Source organism: Neovison vison, chromosome 1, assembly GCF_020171115.1.
Source record: "Neovison vison isolate M4711 chromosome 1, ASM_NN_V1, whole genome shotgun sequence".
NCBI classification, from domain to species: domain Eukaryota; kingdom Metazoa; phylum Chordata; class Mammalia; order Carnivora; family Mustelidae; genus Neogale; species Neogale vison.
Window position 1 is genome coordinate 6,692,734 of NC_058091.1, and position 15,869 is coordinate 6,708,602.

The following is a 15,869-nucleotide window of genomic DNA, read 5'->3' on the forward strand; positions in this document are numbered from 1 at the left end:
CATACAATACGTACTCTTTTTGTATGATTTGTTTCATACAGCAAAATTATTTTTGAGATTTATCATTGTCATGTGTGTATATCAAAAGTCCATTCCTTTTAATTGTTGACGTGTATGCTATTATGTGCATATAACTACAATTTGCTTATCCATTCTTCTGTTGAACATTTGGGTTGATTCCAGTTTCTGGTTGTTACAAACCAAGCTGCTGTGAAATTTTATGTGAGTCTTTGTATGTACATATTTATTTTTTCTCGGATAAATACCTAGAAGTGCAACGACCAGATTGTATTTTAGGACTTTCTTTTTAAGAAACTGCCAGACTATTTACCAAGGATCTTACGCCGTTTTAAGTTCACATCCAGAATGTGTGAGAGTTGTAGTTGCCCCACATCCTCTCCAACATTTGATATAATGAGTCTTTTAAATTTCCTCATTCGATTAAATGGGTAGTGGTAGTTTATTGTGGTCCTATGTTGCATTTCCTCGATGACTAACAATATTAAGCATTTTTTGCCATTCTTTAATTTTCTTTGGTGAAGCGGCTGTCCAAATCCTTGCCATTTTTAAAAATGGGGTTGCTTTCATATTATAAAAATTTTAGTATAATAATACATAATACAATTAATTTATATATCCTAAGTACCAGTATATTATCAGATAAATAATTTGCAAATCTTATTCCTGTCCTATCCGTGGTTTAGCATTTCATTTTCTTAACAATGGCTTTCAAAGAACAAAGGTTCTTAATTTTAATGAAGTCCAATTTATTAATTCATTTTTTTATGGATCGTGCTTCATGTGTCATATCTAAGAAATCTTTGCCTAAACAAAAGTCACAAGTATCTTTGAGTTATCTTTGGGGTATAGGGCCAGGTCTGAATTTAAGTTCATTTTTTCACGTGGATATCCAGTTGTCCAAGCACCAGTCATAGGAGAGAGTACCCTTTCCCCGCTGCATTAACTTTGCACCTTTGCTGAAATTCAGTTGGCCATATACATGAGGAGGATGCATTTTTATTCTCTCTGTCTTGTCTCATCGATCTATCTGTCTGTATGCCAGTTGCATACAATCTTGATTACTATCGCTTTATAATTGTGTGGAAATCTGGAAGTCATGATCCCTGGACTTCATCCTTCCTTTTCAAAGTTGTCTCGGCTGTTCTTGCTTTCTGTGGTTGTCCTCTGGCTCCCACGTCTACAGTGAGGAGGCTGGGACAGTCGCTAGCCCAGTAGTGAACTCACCTCAGGCTCCCACGGGAGCCAGGCAGTTCAGTTAGAAAAGAAAGGAAAGACACGAACGAAAGAGAGAGAGAGAGAGAGAGAGAAAGGGAGGAAAAGCAGCTGTTTGGTCTACATATGAAGAGGATTCCTAAAGAAAGAATAATTTGGACAACAGTAAGCAATAGAAGTTAAAAGCTGACAGGAAGTTTTCTTTAATGGAATGTTTAGTTTAACTAATTTGCATGAACTATGATTTCTGAGTAAAAGCCATTAGCTCTTCAGCCACTCTGCCTTTAATCAGTCTCATTGTTGTTTATCCCTTTGATTCCTTCTTTATCAGTCTCATCCAAGCTGGTGATTCATTTTCAGCTGCTGATGAGTCCCTTCCCGAGGCTCTCATCTCAGTGGCCTCAGCATTTTGTCGAATGATAACACACGGCCACCACCTATTGGCGACAGAGGGCAATATCTCCAGTTCCCGTGGCCTCCGGGGAGAAAGTCTGGTTCCCATTCACCTGCTTTATGACCTATTTTCTGCGAACTGGTCACCGTGAAGATAGCCAGCAATACCCTTAAATCCTGATTAATAGAACATTAATGGATGAAATTCCAAATAACAGAAATACTGCTTTAGTTCCAGGGGCTTCACTCTGAATTGTTACGAGTAGTGTTTGTCTAGTGTCCGTTTTTGCAATGAGTTTCATAATGAAAGCAATAAAACACTTTGATTATTATCATAATAGTAGGAACCACTTAAAGATTGCTTGCCCCAGATGAGGCACTACTTTCGTACACGTTAAATAAAAATACGGCCAGTAACTCACTCTCTAGGAATGTCAGGAATGTAATCTAGACTTTTTCTCGTCCTGGGGATACAGGTGCGTACTCCTTCCCTTCTCTCGCCCCGTCCCCTTTGTGGTATGGTTCTCCGGTCTTTCCAGTGTGACAACTTCTGCTCTCCCTGAGGGTGATGATAATTACTGTCACATGAAAGGTCACCAGGAAAAATGACAGAGAGAGTGAAAGCTTTCTTTTCTTTCTCCCCCCCCGCCCACGATCTTTTCTGCCTCGGTCCCTTCTCCTTTAGAGGAGTTCTGCTCGCGTCACCCAGTGCAGTATTTGAAAAGAAAGTGTTGCTCATAAGCATTTTTGCAGAGGGCTTAGATGATCCAAATCAGGTAAAGTCCTCCCACCATGGAGGTGCCGCAGTGACGAGAAAGTGGACTCTCCTGTGGCCACTGTATCCCCGGGCTCTTGAGAGAAAATCCTCCTACCCTGGTGGTGTTTGGTGCTATCACTGAGCAAACAAACATTTTAGCCAGGGAAAGTGATCAATAAAATACTTACCTATTTGGGACTTCATTACCTGATCCCCACCCAAAAGAAAACAAGAAAGAATTTTCCCTGTTAACTGTACTGGCAGGGACACACTGGTGACCTTTCTCCCCCAGGGCCGCGTTCCCAAGTGGGAACCCGAGAAGGCGAGACAGTTCTCAACATTGTGTCGGGTGACTGGTCCATCCTTTCGTCAAGATTCTCATTAAAAGAATCTGTGACACATCGGAGAAACTAAACATCGAGATCGAATGTCTGGAGGGTTGTAATGTTATTTCAAACAAGAATTTGAGAGTCTCTAATAGGTGAAGCAGATTGAAGGTGAAGGAGCGTTCTGAAATTCTTTAGCGAAATATTTGTCATCTTTGCGCTCAGAAGAGCTGAGAGGAAAGGAAAGAAAAGGAATCTGGGCGGGTCACCAGCACCTGCGGCCACTGCGGCCTCGTGACCGGAGGGCACTGCTGGAATCTGGAGCTCCCAGGGACACTCCAGTCTCTCCATCTGCCCAGGACACCCCTCCCCCTCTGCCCTCTCTGGGGCAGCGCTTCCTCCCTCCCTCTCCCCAGACCACAGGCCCAGAGATAAAGCAGGCGCCCTTTAATCAAGCCCACTGTTTCCTCTTCTAGAACCCTCTTTAGCCGCACACTCCTCTGAGGGTCATCACCCTGGCTCTTAGCCATCTCCTTTCCCTCCTTTCCCTGTGACACTGGGTCCTCAGGTCAGTCCTGCTCAGTCACAGAAGTTTCTCCTCCCCAAACTCTGCCCTCCCTCCTGGGGAGCGGTCTGACTGGACACGAACCCCTCCCCGCACTGTCCCCGGAACAGAGCCCAGGCCACCGGGCAGAGCTGGGCTTACTCCGCATGCAGACACACCGGCCACTTGAAATTCCTTGTCACACGAGCACTGGGTGCCCCTGGCGGTCCCGTCGCTCTTCCCTAGTGGCCCCGTGTCCCGTGCTCCTCTGTGGCCTTCATACCGTGATCTCTGCCCTCCCGTCTCTGGTCATCCTCCGCCCCCCTTACCAGATGACCACACTGCATACATCCCTACCCTCTCGGGTAAAACCAGAAGCCGCTGAAAGGGAGCTTTCTTATTGCCTCACAACCAGATCTACAGCCTGCTTGACAGTGGCCTCCGCTTGCGGCCACTTCCCTCCTGTTGCCTGGAAAGAACTGTTCCTGCTCGAGTCGAAGCCAGCCCTTCCCCGGGGCTCCGAGCGCGCCCGCCTTTGCCTACCTTTGGGCTCTGCCTTTTTAGTCACCTGCTCTCTCTTCTCCCGCGCTCTCCTTCCCGGCTGGAGTCCTGCTCTCTTTCCTCCGTGCGCAGTGACTAAACCAACACCAAACAGCCCAGAACGAAAGGTCACCCGTGACCCGCTCCTCGCCCTCCGATTCCTAGTCCGTTTCTTCAGGCCCCTTCCCAGCACACCTTCCTGTGCGTGTGCTCGCCAGACGCCGCTTGCGTTTCTTTTGCTCGCAGTCTGGCTTCTGGGCCCTCCATTCCCCTGGAATACTCTGCTAAATCAAGTAAAGCAGCCCTACTTCACGAGCAGCCCTAGGGGCTTCTCCGTACTTTTTCTCCCTGGATGGCGTCTCCTTCCTCTGCCTGATTACCAGTCTCCGGAGAACCCATCCGTGGCTCCTTAAACGCCTTTGCGTGCCCATGACTCCTGAATTTGTGTCCCAGCCTGGAACGCCCTCAGACCTGCGGGATTTCGTATCCAGGGGGCCCCTCGAGAGCCGCTCCGATTCCCCAGGGCGTCCAAAGCATCTCACACTTCGCTGGTCTCAGAATCGGTCCCGCTTCCAACCCCACCCGCGCACACCCCCGTCGGGCCGGCCCCTCTCCCACTCCCCCAGGGACTCCCCAGGAGCTCCCCCAGCCGTGTTCACGCCAGAAACCTCAGCGCCGTGCCTCTTCCTCCCTTTCTGGGGCTCCTGAGGACCTGTCACGCTCCCAGTGGATTCCCAGCCCCAGAGGATCTCCGCTACTGCCCTTCCCTCTGCTCCCGGGCCACCCTCCTAGCCCAAGGCTCTGCCAACTGTTTCTTCAACGACGGTGGTACTCTAACCCCTTTCTCCACGTCTCCCTCAGATACCTGACGGCCCAGTTGCCGCATGTGAGCGCGGATGTGAATTTTGTCCTATCCCTGTCCCTAGTGCTTCCTGTTTCATTCAGGAGAAACGTACAGATTCTTCATAACGTTCTAGAAAGACCTGAAACTTCCTTTCCTATCTCTTCTCTCCTTACTTGTCCTTCCATAGTCAAAGTGGCCCCCCTCCCTTTTTTCTTTCTTTTTTTTTTTTTTTTTAGATTTTATTTATTTATTTGAGAGAGAGAGCGAGCACAAGCAGGGGGAGAGGCAGGAAAGAGAGAAAGGGAGAAGCAGACTCCCCACTGAGCAGAGAGCCCAACTTAGGGCTTGATCCCAGGCCCCTGGGATCCTGACCTGAGCCGAAGACAGATGCGTCTGTCTTTGAGCCACTGATCCTCAAGCAAGCTAAGAGATGCTCCAGTTCAAGGGCTTTGCCCGTGTTCTTCCCACCCAGCGCCTGCCCACCCCTCACCTCCGGCCCCAGGGGCCCTGCAGTGTGCATACCTCCTTCTCACGCTCAGCTTCAAGAGTCTCACTGAAACCACATATCCAATAAGCCAGGCACCTGGCCACAGTTTCCTCTTCACTCTGCCGTAAGCTCCTTGTGATCATTTGTAATTATTTATTCATTACTAAGTTTATTTGATGTCACCTCAAAAGGCCAGAACTGTGTCATCTTGGCCACAGTTGAGCTGTCAGTGCTGGTCGCTATCTGTGGGCACACAGTGGGGGCACAGTAAATATCAGTCGGATTATTTAATACAAATAAATATAATAATCTGGACTTTAAGACTTGGGCTGCCATAATTCTTAACTTATTTTAGGACGTGTAATTTGGTTTATGTTCTCACACACTTTTAAAAGCATCCACATATCTTAAAACTTAAATATCCGCATGAAATTTACAGGTAATCCTAAATTTGTAATGTAGTACAGATTTAGTGCTAGATAACAAACCAAGCTATTATTTGAATTTCAAAAATGGGAAGGCTTTAATATTTGATAGGCACTGAGTGTACCAGAGTATTCAGCTGGCTAATAGAATTATGATTGATCTGAAGAGTGAGGAGAGCCTCATTTCTGTCTCTCCCCGTGGAGGAAATCAAACAGAGAAAAGGTCTTACCTAAAGGGAGATTTACTCATCTTGTCCTTGTAGGTGTTCACCAAGAACAGGAGAATTTTTCAATTTGAGCATGAAAAGAGACCTCCGTGAATGACATTTATCTTAAAACGACATGTTTTGCATTTTGCAAATTGGTTCTCTTGAACCTTTCTCTTTTTATACATTTCACCAATATGTACTATTTGTGATATCGGTAGCTCATCACAGTGAAATGAAAAATAATGTTTATGGTGTTTAGGGAGATCCATGATTAACATTAAACCAAATGTGCCTAACCAAAGAACAGCAGTTTGAAATAAAAGGTTCTCTGAATTTTGTACCTTTTCACTCTTTCCCATATCCCTGTTTCTCTGGCCGGTGAAACACAATTGTATCCCCTTTTGAGTGACCACCTGTACCATAATTACATATCTGGTGTACCTAGATCTTAATCTTCTTGCATTAGGATGGTCAAACCAGACTTATTGACTCACCCATTCAATCAGTTCAAAAGGACAGAATTTTCAATACTGACTTTTAAAATATTAACTCACTTATGGATTTGGCAGGGAGGTTAAAAAAAAAAAAAAAGGCCTTGATGCCTCATTTATAGCTGTTTGAAATCACCAGGCCTTCCAACTTATTAGTTTCAACAATTATTCAGAAATAGAAGTCAATTAGAAGTTCCAATAGAAAGCATGAAGAGAAATTTCCCTGGGGAATCAATGTGTTACTTGGTAGTGTTGCTAAGTCAATTAAATTACAGCCCATATTTTGCCAAGATGTAAAAACTATCAACATGTTCGGGTAATAAGAAAAAAGAATGGGCTTCCAGGCCTTACAAGTCAGAAGGCCAAACAATTTTGTCCTAACTAAATATATATGTGTATAACTTACACTCATACTATTTTTATTAATATCCCACTAATTTAGAATATGTCAAATTATATTGCTTTAACCAAACTATCCCTGTATTTATAAAAAAGAATTAGCTAAGATATCAAAGGCAGTGCAAACACAGAAGAATATAAATTCAGCTTTCAATATAAATATGTGAAAGAGTGGGCTTTTTAAACAAATCAGATATGGGTGCCTGGGTGGTTCAGTCAGTTAAGCGTCGGCTTTCGGCTCAGGTCATGATCTCAGGGTCCTGGGATCAAGCCCCACATCGGGCTCCTTGCTCAGCGGGGGGTCTGCTTCTCCCTCTCCCTCTGCCTGTTCCCACCTCTGTCTGTGCTCTTTCTCTCTCTCTTAAATAAAATCTTGTATAAAATTTTTAAAAATAAAAAAAAATTTAAAAATCAGTTGAATTCATCTCTGTTTTGATTTTCAAAGCATTCTAGTTGTCACTTTCTGCAGGCCAGAGATGAAGGAGCAGGAAGGGGGTGAATGGTGGAGAAGAGGGAACCATGGAGTAGGATGAGAATTTCTAGATCTAACTACATGAGTTATTCGAATGGGGGAGGAGGGACTAGATCTGAACGGCTGGGCCTTACCTGTCCCTTCCACAGCTGCGGCCCTAATCCACATAGCTGCTCCCCCGTGTACACTCTTCCAGAGTGCCAGGAAGGGATGGTCTTTGTTTTTTCCTTTGTCCCTCATGATGATAAGAGGTGCATCTCAAGGAGGGCAGCAGAGCCCAGGACCCTTGTTAGAGCTCAATTGCTAGAAATGAAGACTTAGTGAAAATGTTAATGCATTAAGAATTTACTAGGAATTACTTCTCCTACTTAGAAATCCAGCTTGCAGATAAGTGCTTTCCTTCTTCCTTGAAAGCATTAAATGCTGTCTAATTTAACATGCATGAGCAGTGTAGAGCTAGCTGTGCCTTTATAAGTACATGTGCGTCCGTCGTGCGTACATCCTGGGCGCTCTGCGGGTCGCTGTGTGGTGTTCAGCGATGGAGGGCACCTGGCTTCACGGATTCGACAGCTGTCAGAGAACAAGCCCTGTCCCCTCCTGGTGGGTCCAGCGGCATTAGCACGAGCAGGTGGGTCCTGCTGGGTTAGCAAGACATCCTCAAGGTGCACTCACGGCCAGCCAGCTCCCCCCTCGGAAACCCCTGCTGCTGAGAGTCACCTGCTGGACAGGTGTGAGGAGTCCGACCCCTCCGTCTTGCCAGACCCTCCATCTCTGTCCACTAGTGCAAGTGTGTCCCGGCTGCCTCAGCGGTGGCTTATGGGTCCCATTCGTTCCGCTCATCCTTTCATGCACGAAGGCTTCCCATCCTCGGCAGGGAAGGCCACAGAGAGCTTTTACTTTAAGCTCGGGACTAAAAGGCACTTGAGCAGAGCAGCTAACTATCCCCTCCTCATCTGCTTAAATGTTTGAAAGGAGGCTTTCAGCTCTCGAGAGCGGGAGCACAAGGGGAATGATTTTCGAGGTGAGGTGCTCCAAGGAAGCTGTGGCATCTGGCTCTCCACACACTTGGCAGCATTGCCTTCCCAGAAGCCCCTTTTTGGCTTCTGCCTCATTAAAAGAACCCACAGGAGAGAAGCGACTCTTAATGACTGGCACTCTGTAATGGCCCCACAACCGCCCGTGCCAGACCGGGACACATCAGCCTCTGTGCTCCCTGCTCCACGGGCTGCTGCTCGGCGGCACCTGACTTGGCTGAGAGCAGCCCCCCACGCCCTGTGGCAAGATGAGCTATTTTCCTGAGCACAAGTCAAAGCAGGGATACAGATGCTATGCCAACATTTTCTTTAGATCACCTTCATGTCCTGTGCACTGGGAGCAGAGGAAAGTTTATGGTCTGAAGTTTCATTTTGACATAAACATTTGTAGTACGTAGACAAAGAGATGTGAGGGAGTGATTGAGATTTGGAAAAAAAAAAAAAAAAAAAAGGAAAGAAAAGCAAGGCATTATCCCCGCCCCTCAACTGATAAGTTTTTATATTCACCAACACATTTGAGTTAATACATCGTGCCCACCACCGAACATCTGAAATCTCTCTCGGTGCACCCATGGGTTGTAGATGCTTCTTCAAAACTTGGACACACATCTGTCATGACGTCCCAGTGCTGTTGTGCAGGAGAGTCCGCAGAAGTGTTAGCTGAGCTCTGAGCGAAGCTCCGCGCCCCTCCTCCTTAATGCTGGTTCTACCCGGCCCAGTGCTGGTCTCCCAAGCCTGCGGTGCACCTGAATAAAATACCCTCACAGACGAGAGCCATGGGTCCCACAAATAAATCCCAATAATCCACCTCAGTCAGGTCACCTTCCTTCCATCTGTTAGTTAAGAACCATTGTGTTCGACACCCCCGCAAAAACCAGGAAATTCACATTAAGATACGTGTTTCCTAACGACATGCTCACAATAGTCATTGGAGAATTCCACCAAATTCCATTAAATTCTGGTACTCTGCTCAGTAAATAGCCATGAAAACACCACGGTACTTAGAGCAAATCCTCAATCCCCTGCTAACACCTTCTATTACAACCGTCTAATTACCACGTTTTGCAGTAACCTTGTGGGACTTCACAGGTAATTAGAACTCCAGAGCTTTGCTGCAGTAATCCAGTAAGGACCTCTTAACTAGAAAGGATTATGCACTACTAATATTGTTGTGCCCACGTGTTTTCTGCAGTTAATTGTTTCAATTAATATTTGGCTGCGTTACAGCGTATCATGTAGCTTCTTGTATGTGACACTTCATGAGTTGACTCAGAAGTGAACACATCACCTTCATGTGATCCCCCCACATCCATCCATCTCCCGTTTTCCCTCTCTGTCTGTCTGTCTCTTGTTCTCTCCAACTTTTTTTCAGTAACCAACATCCTGAGGAGGAAAAAACCAACCTCATGTCATTTCAATTGCATTCTCTTTTTGTGTGTTACCATGATTTCTCTGGAGTTTCAGCAGGTCGGCATCTACACTGGTTACAACTTCCATCATGTCTGTTACAGAAATCCTAAAAGAGAAAAGTGTGAACTCATGGCAGTTTCTTCTTGCCACGGTTTTTCTTCTACCTTCCAAGCAGTGCACACTTACAGGACAGGGACCTTGTTTTTTTTTCCTGAATCGTCCAAGTCCAGCACACAGTATGAGTTCAGTAAGTGGCATATTCACTCCATAGACATCTGTATCCTGCCAGTGCTTTACATAGAAAGCCCTCAGCGGGTGTGTGACGAGCTTCCAAATCAATGGCAAATGTCTCTGCAGTAATACAATGAGTGGCACTGCAGCATGATATGGGAAGGGTAGAGTCATAATTGTATTTACAGATCGGATCTTTGTCAAGGTACTCACCTCTGTCAGCTTCATTTCACACACACGCACACACGTGCACATTCCTTTCACCCAAACACGGCAGCTGCCTTAGATCACTTGGCTTTCCCTTCCGTCTTCCTGCCCTCTCCTTGACTTTTCTCCATGTGAGGGCTTGAACATTAACCTTACGGAGAATCTGAGCATAAACCCAGTCACTTACCACCTCTTTATAAAGTAATGACTTGGCTTTTTGCCTAAAGTCTCTTTCTGCCCCCAGAGCTAGGTTTTACAGACGTCAGCCAGGATGAAGGTCAATGGGCAGCTCTACTCTTGGAGAACCCCTACAAAATCTCCCCCTCGTAGCTTGTGGGGAAAGATGCTGGGTTTTGCTGGCAGGGAGACTTGTGTTTGAATACCAAGTCCACTTTAGGACGTGTGTTCACCTCCAAATCCATGATTTCATCATTAAATTGAGGATGGTGATTCCTACTTCACAGAGAGAATTGAGATTTCTAGGGAGACGTGCCTGGATCTCAGTAGGTTCATAATGAATGCCAAGTTTCTCTCTGTGCCTTTCCATCCCATAATACCCTGCCCTTCCGCGAGTCAGGGCCCTCCTGATGAAAACCTCTTTTGTCCGGGAAGAGGCCTCCACAGGGAGGTGTCCGCATGGATCCCTGAGACTCAACTTGTGGCCGGAGCAGGAGCTGTGGTTCGGCCTTGCTCACCGGCACAGGGAGGTTTGCAAAATGTCTACCATCAGCTTAATCACATTTCAGTCCTAATCGAATGCATACCAGGCTGCCACAATCGTGCTTTATGTCTAATTGAGTGGAAAGTAATGATCACTTGCTCTTCCCATCAGACTTATGTAGGGACATGAGGTAGTCATTCACCCTTGAGCCTACCTGCACCCTCTCTTCCACTCCCTCTTCCCTGGAAGGTCCGTTCCCTCGCAGACCCAGTCCTACATCATCGCCTTTGAGGAAGGCGTGAACTCTGTGCTACCTTTGCTCCATCCTTGATATCCAAGTGCAGGATTGGCCCAGGCCAGGCTCTCCACTGGTTGTCATCACAGGAATCCCCTCATTTTCCCTCCATCTTCATTTTACTAGCAATCCTAGACCCTTTCTCCTCTGTGACACATTTCTACATCCGTGCACGGATAACACGTATGTTGGTTTTCTGTGATTTTGTTGGTATGACTTACGGAAAAGAAGCGTAGATGGTTGTAAGAGTATAAAATTAAGTCTTCGACTTCATCTACCACCAATACCTAGAAGAGAAGTTCTAACAAACTTATCAAAACAGAAAACTTTGATTGAATGGGTTTTTTTCTTTGACCTTCCAGAGGAAAGCTTTTCTTTATTAATCTTTATCCAGAACTCACTGGCACCACATGGAAATCATTTGCTTAGAAGTTGTTAATATTATAAAATCAAGAATACTGTGAAGTCGCTTTGCAGTACTAATGAATGGACACCACATTTCTCTGTCAAAATCATTGTTTATTTTTCCAAGGGAAGCATTTTAAATTGTCTTTCCTGTTTTTCATGTCATCAAGCTTTTTAAAATAAAGATGATAATATTTATACTGAAAAACAAATAAAAACAGAATGTCGGCATGATCGTAATCTCACAAACTAATTAGGCCATAATTTGTTTTCCTAACTGGTAAACTAAGAAAATATGAATAAAGTAATAAACATCAGAAAATATGAATAAAATAATAAACATTGAGATTTAGATTTTTTTTTTCATTTAACTTTGGACCCCAAGTCATGAACACTTTATTCCAGTTTGCCTCGGAGAAAGCTCTCTGCCTCGTTCAGAAGCAGGCACTCAGTCCCTGCGATGCTGTGGGGACAAGGGGACAGGCATTCAAAGATTTCCTCAGCCGGGACTTGATCTCTGTCTCTCTCTCTCATTTTATTTTATTATTCAGAAAACCAACATATTTCCACCCTGGTGCTATTTACCGAATTCATTTTGTGAAGCAGCTCACTCCCCAATTCTGTTTTTTTTTTTGTTTTGTTGTGTTTTGTTTTGTTTTTTATGCTGTGGTCACTTCTCATCTGACTAATGTGAAAACAAAATGCAGTGATAGCAGCAAACTTACATGGGAAAATATGCGTGACCCGATCAGCACTGAGCCCCCTTTTGGTACCCCAGCACAAGCAAGCCAAAGCAGCCGAGCGTGCCTTCCCTGGTCTTTGTCCTACTTTGCACACTTGGGCAACAAGCTGTCCTGTGGCTCCTGGACACCTGCCACTTACATCTTCAAAATCCTCTGGTCTTGTTTCTCCTGCTGCCTTTAAAGGTGCTGTCGACGGGTCCTCAGTGGTCATCTGGGGAATGTGTGGGCTGCCCAAAAGGCATTCACATTCCAACTGGGAAAGAGGTGTCTGTCCTCGGTGCAGGTCACTGCAGGGCCCTGTGTGCCTCATCAGGGAGACTCACAGTTTCATCCATCCTTTGCCACCCTGTCCCCGGTCAGGTCAGCATGCTCTGAACAGACTCCTTTTCCATGACACTACTCAGTCCCCTGTTAGAGAATGCCTCTGGCCTTGCTCAGAACTGTTTATCATTTCAGGGCCCTGGGAAGCCCACCATTTCCAGGAAGCCTGCCCTGACTACCTGCCCAAGCAAAGGGTCCCCTCTTTCAGCCCCCATCCTGCACACCGTCATTTCATTCTTTTGTGTCTCCCTGATTAAACCATCAGTTCCTTCCAGGGAAGAAGCAGAACTCCGGGAACTCCTGTATTATACATAGTATCTCTTCATGGCTCTCTGTGCACTAAACTGGAGCTCTGCATTAAGTCAGAGCTCTGGATTCAGGCTAACTATGTTCAAATATCACACGCCTGTGATTCCACAGTTCTGTGAGATTAGGCACCTTCCTTAATCCTTCTGTGCCTCAGTTTTCTTACCTGTCAAATGGACACAAGATTAATATCCACCTGCTAGGGAAAACTGAGATGATAGGAGGTGCTGAATGGCAGGTCTGCCCTATGTTCAGCTCTCAGCAGCTCTCAGGCTGCTGCTGTAACTACCCCGAGCATCGTAATTGAAAGAGTGATTCCAAATGCCATTGACTTAGCTTTTGTTAAAACGCGAGCTAGAATTGCCTGCAGAAGGAACCTTTTCAGACTTGGATTTAGTCACTTGCCAAAGCTTTATGGAATGCGCCTGCCCATACCCTGTTGTTCTTGAAGCTCGGGGCATCAGGATGGTGGTGGAAAGACCAGGATTAGATGCTGCGTGCGGGATTATCCCTTGCCATGGCTTCGGCCATGAGAACCAACCTCGTGGTCATAGGAGGAACTCTAATCTTATTCCCAATTCCCCGATGCATTTCCGAAGAACGAGAATTACAAGTATGGTATGGGAAGCTGACGTCAGATGTCCTGTAGTCAGCACTCACTAAATGGTGGTTTCTTTTAATGAAATGGACCCTGTTGCTTCTCTGTGCTTATCTAATATTGTCTCTTATTTTTATAGTTTTTTTGGAACCTTGTGGTAACTCACAGTGCAGTTCAGTTCAGGACAAGCATTTGGAAGCCGTAGCTCACATATTTGCCCCAGGCGTGGCTCTTTGCAGACTTTAGAGGGGGATCTGAACATTCCAGATACAAAGTGATATCTAGGAGTATCACAACTGAAGGCTTATTACATCTGACTTATGAAAAAAAGACGTAATAACTTAAGTGAAATTAGCCAAGTTCTTGAATGAATATTTAGAGTGGTTTTCAGAAAGCAAACTAACATACCTACAACCAAACACAGCATGTGGCTAGGCCTCATGGGAGCTCTGAAACAGAGCTTCACCTCTCAGTGTTAGGTGTCTCATCAGCAGTGTGAAGGGGAGGAACAGGTTGGTAACTTGAATGCTTTGAGTTTCAACTTCCCTCGAATCTGTGAGAATTCTGCTAAGGAACGGTGCCCACTTGCTTTTCAAGTTGAGTTTGTGAGGGCCTTGGACATAGTTCAAGGACACACGGGAGGATTATATTGTCTTAAAGGCACCATATTCAGTATACCAGATAACACAAAATACAGAATTCCTTGAGCTGGTGAGAGTCATGCTCTTCCCTAGGCAAAGAGGTTGAACTAGAGACTCCATCTGTGCACCCCATGGCAAGAACGTCCCAGAACATTTCCAACCAGCAGGGTGGTTCCTGCGGCTCTGGCCTCATGCCCAAAGCTGGTATTGGAACAAGCCATCCCTCTAGCTCTGCAGGGTTGTGCAGCCTCATGGAGGGAGCACCAGATTGCCTTTGGAGACACAGGAGCTGCATGCAATCCCGTGAGGCACACAATACTGTCTCCAGATCGATTTTCCATAAGACGCTTTGATCCTCTGCTTCCTGGTCTGGTCTCAGACAGCCATCTTCAGCCTCTGTGTCAGCTCCTGTTAGTTTGCTTACCCTGGCTCTGAGGTTTTTCATTTCAGATGTCTTGTTACCTTTGGAGGTGGTCCTTATTCCCAGATTGGTTTCTGAGGGTTTTTAATCAGGTCCTCAGAGTGACAATTAGATGTCATGACCACTGAATAAATCCATTGAATTACCTTACATGAATACAGGCTGTTGGAGAAATTCTCTAATTATTTGACAGATGCTTTTAAACTTCTCAGAGTAGACAAAGTCTCCTGAATGATCTCAAGGACACTGTCAAGTTCAGGATCAAGGAGGACTCTGGAGAGCAGGCTAAATTCAGAATGAAAAGTATGGGGCTGTGGACACACTAGTAAGTGGGTTTGGGAAAATTCCAGACTTACAGGGTACTTATCAATTATTTGCAGATTTACCCAATTATTCATAAACTGGGCTAATCAGTATTTTAAAGCCCTCAAACTATCAATTCAGTGGAGATGGTGAGACAGTTTTGTGCATATGGAAATGCCACCTGTTCCCTGGAGATCAGAATGCAGTCTGCCTTGTCTGTTTCTCCATCCCACGGGCCCATCCTCTGTTTTCTTCAAAGACTTTCTGCTTTACCCTTTCAAGTTCTCATACTGACTGATAAATTCTTCCTGGATGATCAGCAGGTCAAAGGACTCCTGATCCTCTGTATTTAGTCGGCTGCAAAGCTGAGTCCCACTGACTGTTCTGCACATTGTGTTACCACCAAGCTGTGTGCCCGAGTACCAGCAGTTTCTTATAGTTGTAAAACCTACAGCTCATCCAGCTATCCACTTAGTTTCTAAAAAGTGTTCACTGATACTGGAAACAGCCCTTCAGAATGACCAGTCAAGAAACCACTACTGAAGCAGGCACCTGCGGTATGGGCCGGGGGCTTCTCTGTGTGGACCCGGTGATCAGAGACTGCCCAGGGTAAACTGAGGCAGAGAAGCCGCAAGTAGGAGTCCTGCAGTTCAAGGAAAACTGAGGTAGGACAGGTGGTCTTAAGGAACTGAGAAGAGGAGCTCTGGTCTCGGGAAGTGGAAGGGCTGGGCTTGTGTGGACACCATCGGTAGAGAGCGAGACCCCCAGCAACCACAGCACCATGCAAGTCACAGGAGCAGTATGTGCACTCAGAGATCCAGCTCTGGGCTCATGAAGACAGTCACGGGCACCCCGGTGCTACTTTTAGCATTTCAAAAGAGCTTACAGGAGAGTGTTCATTTTCATTTAGAGGGCTACACAGCTTAAGTGAAGGGTCAGGCTGCTTTGGGCAGAAATTATATCAACTCACTTCAATGTGTTGTTAACTCAGGCTGACCCGAAGTCCTCACTAACAGTGCCGTGTGTCTTTGACTTAGAAAAGGAGAGAAAGAAAGAGAAAAGTACTTAAATCCTGTTTTTTTTGGCAGACAGACATCTTCCAAACACAAGAGTTTGGAAAAGTAGTGGAAGGAAATCTGAATCACGGAAAACTTTAAACAACCTATGTAGACT

The 15,869-nt window shown here is 45.6% G+C and overlaps 1 protein-coding gene and 1 long non-coding RNA gene across 4 annotated transcripts in view; one reads left to right on the plus strand and one right to left on the minus strand.

Annotated features, from left to right (window-relative positions):
* Positions 1-15,869, plus strand: part of PRKN (parkin RBR E3 ubiquitin protein ligase) — a 1,310,068-nt gene that overhangs the window by 929,088 nt on the left and 365,111 nt on the right. The gene's annotated exons all lie outside the window — the stretch shown is intronic.
* Positions 8,627-10,106, minus strand: LOC122902747. Of its 2 annotated transcripts, none has more exons than XR_006383859.1 (3): positions 10,009-10,106; positions 9,558-9,670; positions 8,627-8,900 (listed from the first exon to the last, which is right to left on the minus strand). It is a non-coding gene; the product is annotated as an uncharacterized LOC122902747 (long non-coding RNA). The 2 variants fall into 2 exon arrangements; XR_006383860.1 differs by lacking the exon at positions 10,009-10,106 and adding an exon at positions 9,751-9,824.